Genomic DNA, 7,183 nt, shown 5'->3' on the forward strand with positions numbered 1-7,183 from the left:
TTCTCTAAAAAAGATCTTAGCAAAAATAACTTTGTATAAAATTTTAAAGTAACTTTTGAATAATTCTCTTTTTATCTAAATCAGATAAAAGAAGAAATACTTAAAAACTACTTTAAAATTATATACAAATTTATTTTTAAGATCTTCTTTAGAGAATATATAATTATTTTATATAATTATTTTATAAAATATATAATTAATTAAATCATTTTATTAGGTGTGAGAAAAAGTTCATGCCGTTTTTCCCGTTAGATGTAACGGGAAAAACGCCACGAACTAATATTTAACAATGCTTTAAAAATAATCATTTTTAAATCATTGTCAAATAAAATGGATTAAAAACAAGCAAAAAAAAGGTTAATTTTACACAAGTAAAAAATAATATTTACCGCAAGGGTGCTCCACCGGTGCTCGATGTCTCTCCCAGACCTCCTCCTCCTCTCAGAATATGGTTGTCATCCTCTCGCACAGGACACTCGCGTATATGGTAACACTCGCGAATAATATAATCGCGCGCGGACTATAACTTGAGTCCGATAACTTGAACGGCACTCCCGAAACGCGCGACGAACCGGTTGCGGTTCGTTTATTTTCAAGTAAATCGGCGACGAGGGTACGTTAGCTTCCCCGTTGGATTTTTATATGAAGAGAACGATTTTACTCAATATCTAAAAATTTATCTCGATATATATTCAGATATATCCGAAAATTTTTAAATACTTTAAAAAAATCGTTCTTTTCATGTAAATATCATGGTACTGAGTCTTCTCATCAAGGTGTACCCGTGAGAAGGAAGAATCTGAAAAATGTAATATAATTATTATCTATATTACTATGCAATTACTATGTAATCGATTAACTAGAAACTTGTTAACTAGAAATCATGTCTGCAATTCGTTATCATTGCGAAATAAAGTCAAAGCAAATAAAAAAGCAAATAAAAAATTTTATACATAGATGATGTCTGTAAGATATGATTAGAGTCTAGAATAAAATAGAGATTGATAAAAAAGAGAAATATTTTTTTTATTGTATCGATAAATAGTTTCAAAATTACGGATAATTTTTAAATGGATCGATAATGAAAAATAAAAAAAACAAGTAAATAAAAACAAAAAATTATTGCATGAGAGAAAAATTATTCATATATTAACGTTCTTTTTTGATGATTCGTGTGATACAGACAAGTAGCCGTGTCGCGTGCCGCTCTTCTTTACATTTTTGTTGAAACGAATAATCGCAAAAAATGCTAGATATAATACGAAACGTTGTATTTTATGAATATTCACATAATACGACTGCTAGTATGATAAATTATTCATAAAGTACAACGTTTCATATTATATTTAGTATTTTTTGCGATTATTTCAAAAAGGAATTTAAAGAAGAGCGACTTGCGACATGTTTACCTGCCTGTACGAGGTTCGGTAAGGGAATGAACTGCGCCATAACTACGCATAAACATGGCGCGCCGTTCCGTACCACTCCGTGCCATCCCCACCCCAAGGTCACGCGCCGATCATCTAACTGCCGAAATATTAATGTTAATGCATATTACAAATTCAGTAAAATAATCTACTCATTTTAATATTCTTCAATGAATATTACACAATGCTTTATTGAACGATTTTTGTTTTATGCCTTAGATTCTTTACGCAACAGTTCATCTACATCTTGGGCCGGTATTCATAGAGTTTATATTCAAGACTGTCTTAAGCACAATCTTAAGAAGTCAATTAAAGGCATGTTAACGTTTTAAAACATTACTTAAGACAGTCTTGAAATAAAAACGGACTACGAATACCGCCCTTAGATATCTCTAATTTATATATCGATAAATGTAATATAATAATAAGATAATATATGAGTTCTACCCATTATTATATTGAGTTCAAATTATTTTATAATTTAAAAAATTATTTATCTTATTTAAAGAATGTATAATTCATAATTAATCTTTATTTCAGTGAAACTCATCAAAGAAAGCAATAAAAATTGAAATATAATCCTTAGTACACACCTTAAGTAGTTTTGGGCAACATTACTAGTTGGGCATCCTTATATAATTCATCAATTCGCGTTCGTGGATATCTAATTTTCGTGGATTAATGCCGATTAATGCGCGACACGCGGAGCGACTCGTCCACACGTCCATCTCCTTCCGAGGTCACCGAGCGAATGTCGAAGTGATGACGTAGTTAACCACCGCGCCGCACGGCACGCTCCCCGCTCCCCGCTCCCCCTCGCTTTTCGCCATGCGACCCTTCCCCTCGCTTTTCGCCGGGCGCTGTTAAATTATATCCAACTATTGCGTATAAAAAATATTCAACGGTTTATTCAATTATTCGTATTTTATATGATTTTGACAAACGAGTATCGTTTAACATTTCGCGTTTTACTCTGTGGCATCTCTAGCATTTGTTCAATCCTATATTATTTGTGATTCTTGTGATCAGTAATTGTTCGCGAGTGGAATATTTTTGATTTTTTAATATTATGTCTCAATTTTTATTATTCTTTTAAATGATATACTTTTAAATGATAATTTTTAAATGATGATTCATACTTAAATAAAAGTTGATAATATTCTATACATTCTTTATATAAAGATAAATGCAAATTTTCTTAATATTGCGAAACAATTTCCGTTAAATGCAGCTTTGACTAAAAGTATTAAATATCTTGTTGATCATTATTTGATTTTTCAGCTAAAAAATTAATTTATGACACTACTATTGCTACAAATTATCTTATGAGTTTCAAAAATTAAAATTATTCTGTGTTTCAAAAGTTAAACTTACGTGTAATGCCGATTTAGATCAGTAAAATAACATATATAAAATAAAAAATATACAATAAATTTTAGAAACTCATTTAAAATATAAAATCGTAGGAATCGGTAAAAACTGACATGTACAACTTGTTTAAAATAAAAAATATAAAATAGATTTTGATTGAACAAGTGCTAGAGATGCCACAGAGCAAAGCGCGAAATGTACGATACTCGTCAAAATATAAAATACGAATAATTTAATAAACCGTAAATATTTTTCATGCGTAATAATTGAATATCTAAACGGCGCCCGGTGAAAAGCAAGAAGGATCGCGCGGCGAAAAGCGAGGGGAAGCGGGGAGCGGAGAGAGTGCCGTGTGGCGCGGTGGTTGACTACGTCATCACTTCGGCATTCGCTCGGTGACCTCGGAAGGAGACAAATGTGTGACACGAATCGCTCCGCATATCGCGCATTAATCGGCATTAATCCACGAAAATTAGATATCCACGAACGCGAATTGATGAATTATATAAGGATGCCCAACTAGTAATGTTGCCCAAAACTACTTAAGGTGTGTACTAAGGATTATATTTCAATTTTTATTGCTTTCTTTGATGAGTTTCACTGAAATAAAGATTAATTATGAATTATACATTCTTTAAATAAGATAAATAATTTTTTAAATTATAAAATAATTTGAACTCAATATAATAATGGGTAGAACTCATATATTATCTTATTATTATATTATTTATCGATATATAAATTAGAGATATCTAAGGGCGGTATTCGTAGTCCGTTTTTATTTCAAGACTGTCTTAAGTAATGTTTTAAAACGTTAACATGCCTTTAATTGACTTCTTAAGATTGTGCTTAAGACAGTCTTGAATATAAACTCTATGAATACCGGCCCAAGATGTAGATGAATTGTTGCGTAAAGAATCTAAGGCATAAAACAAAAATCGTTCAATAAAGCATTGTGTAATATTCATTGAAGAATATTAAAATGAGTAGATTATTTTACTGAATTTGTAATATGCATTAACATTAATATTTCGGCAGTTAGATGATCGGCGCGTGACCTTGGGGTGGGGATGGCACGGGGTGACACGAAACGGCGCGTCATGTTTATGACGCGTCGTAGTTATGGCGCAGTTAACATTAATATTTCGGCAGTTAGATGATCGGCGCGTGACCTTGGGGTGGGGATGGCACGGGGTGACACGAAGCGGCGCGTCATGTTTATGGCGCGTCGTAGTTATGGCGCAGTTCATTCCCTTACCGAACCTCGTACAGGCAGATAAACAAGTCGCAAGTCGCTCTTCTTTAAATTCCTTTTTGAAATAATCGCAAAAAATACTAAATATAATATGAAACGTTGTACTTTATGAATAATTTATCATACTAGCAGTCGTATTATGTGAATATTCATAAAATACAACGTTTCGTATTATATCTAGCATTTTTTGCGATTATTCGTTTCAACAAAAAGAAGAGCGGCACGCGACACGGCTACTTGTCTGTATCACACGAATCATCAAAAAAGAACGTTAATATATGAATAATTTTTCTCTCATGCAATAATTTTTTGTTTTTATGTACTTTTCGTTATCGATCCGTTTAAAAATTATCCGTAATTTTGAAATTATTTATCGATACAATTTAAAAAAATATTTCTCTTTTTTATCAATCTCTATTTCATTCTAGACTCTAATCATACCTTACAGACATCATCTATGTATAAATAAAATTCAGCTTTTTTATCTGCTTTGACTTTATTTCGCAATGATAACGAATAGCAGACATGATTTCTAGTTAACAAGTTAATCGATTACATAGTAATTGCATAGTAATATAGATAATAACTATATATTACATTTTTCAGATTATCTTTTCTCTCACGGGTACATCTTGACATGATGAGAGGGCTCAACCAGGATATTTATATGAAAAGAACGATTTTTCTCAAGTATCTAAAAATTTTCGGATATATTTGAATGTATATCGAGATAAATTTTTAAATATTAAGTAAAATCGTTTTCTTCATATAAAAATCCAACGGAGAAGCTAACGATTTATCATCGATTGTCCCTTGTCATCGATTTACTTGAAAATAAACGAATCGCAGCCGGTTCGTCGCGTCGCGCGTTTCGGGAGTGCCGTCAAGTTATCGGACTTAAGTTATAGTCCGCGCGCGATTATATTATTCGCGAGTGTTATACGCGAGTGTCCTGTGCGAGAGGATGACAACCATATTCTGAAAAGAGGAGGAGGAGGTCTGGGAGAGACATCGGGTACCAGTGGAGCAACCTTGCGGTAAATATTATTTTTTACTTGTGTAAAATTAATTTTTTTGCTTGTTTTTAATCCATTATTTGACAATGATTTAAAAATGATTATTTGATACAAAAATTATATTTTCAAAATTGCATGATTATTTTTCAGCAAACTGCATGCATTCATAGCAATTATTTTTTAAAGTAATGATTATTTCTTTACTCTGTTTTAATTTGGATTTTAATTTATTTGTTATAGAACATCGTAGCGACGTTGCAGATATAACTCCACTGTTGCGCATCAGGTCGGTGAGTCATAAATCAACATTTTCATTAGGATAACGGATGTATGATAATTTTATTAGTACATATCTGAATATATTTATGCATGGATTTAATAACAATATGCGGATAAATATAATATTGCATACATCCGTTTCCCCAATATTAAAATGAATAAATTAAAACTGATTAGGATAAATTTAGTTATGTATGCCTGATTCTCTAGTGAATTTTATAGATCTATTGAATTTCTAAAGATTAGCGTTAGAAAATAAAGAAATTTTAGAAAACTAAATTTAAAAGGGAAATTAAGCGAAATAATATGACTAAGTTTGAACTTATAATAAGTGTATTACTTTATTCACATAATTGTAAATTTATGCTACATCATGTTACTTAGAGCCTACATAATAAACCTAAATGATTGATAACACTGAATAAATGATTGATATATACAGAATCATGCAAAACAGTTGATCCGCAGAAAAAAAAATCTCGTCGGCGTGTAATCCTGTCCATACATCTCTCCTTCTTTCTTTTTCATGAATTATTGCATTATTGCACTTTTAGTAAGCAGTTATATAAATAACGTTAAATTCTTCGTTGTTTTCTGTATACGTGTCAAGAAGCGGAAGAAGCGGAAGTTCGTTAGTTTTCTGCATGCGATTCTCGACATCAAGAAAGATAAAACCGCGGCGATGAAATTACGAACTATCACACACTCCATTGATAGTAATTTCGTTTCTATTGGGAACTAGTTCGGCCTCGTAATGTCCGGATCTACTGTACATTCTTCTTGCAAAAAGATAAACTGAAAAGATATTCGGGAGGATAACTTGTTCGCAAATTGCGAGTTCTTATATTTTTTGAAATATTGCTTATTTAAAATATAAAAATAACTAATAAACAACAGAGCTAGCGCGAGAGTCAGTGCAGTTAATCAAGCGTAAGTTTTGTACATTAAAAAGATTAAAACTTGCGATTATCCGTGATAACTCTCATTAACTCATTAACTCTGTTATTTGTTAATTTTTTTGTATTTTAAAGATTGAAAGTCTGTTTTAATTATTATTATTTATTGCTTCTTTATTTAGTATGATCGTAATTAAGTTATCCCTGATGAATTCATCAATACACGGTAGGACATGGTTAGGCATTAGCTGCGTTCAGCAGAGAAAGCAACTTTACAAATATTGTATTGTAAAATTCTTCAATATATTTGGCTTATTTATTTAAATCCATAAGGAATCAAAAAGAAGAAACAATCGTATCGAAGAATTTTACATTAGCAATGCTGCTTTCTCTGTAGCCATGAACGTATTCGCGATGTTACACATTTATGAAATAATTTAAATAGGAATATACAAGTAGAGATAGGTGAATAAACATGAATAAATGAAAATACGGCTAGGATGACACATCGGATGATAAGTATGGATAGGTAGGAACAATAAAAATGAATAGGTAAAAATAAACGCAATAATTAAAAAATTAAATTATTTCCGTGTAATGAGCGTATTCGATTTATTGACTCGACCCGTCTCTGAGTCAGTGGTTTGTCCTGTTTAATTGCAAACGTGCAAAACTGTGCAAGAAATGCAGCTAAAAAGAATAGACTGTTGATTCGGAGTCGGATAAATCGACTTGAAAGAGAAGAGTCAATAAATCGAATGCATTATATATATATCCATTCTTAGAATGCCAATGTTCACGAAACACATTTAGCTTCTATATATATATTTTATTTTTATAATATAAGTATACATCCAAATATGAAAATATCTAAAAATAATATGTAAAAATATTAAAAATCAGTTTTTATAATATATAAGAAATGTCTTTGTTATTGAT

Source organism: Atta colombica, unplaced genomic scaffold, assembly GCF_001594045.1.
Source record: "Atta colombica isolate Treedump-2 unplaced genomic scaffold, Acol1.0 scaffold156, whole genome shotgun sequence".
In the NCBI taxonomy this organism is placed as follows: Eukaryota; Metazoa; Arthropoda; class Insecta; order Hymenoptera; family Formicidae; genus Atta; species Atta colombica.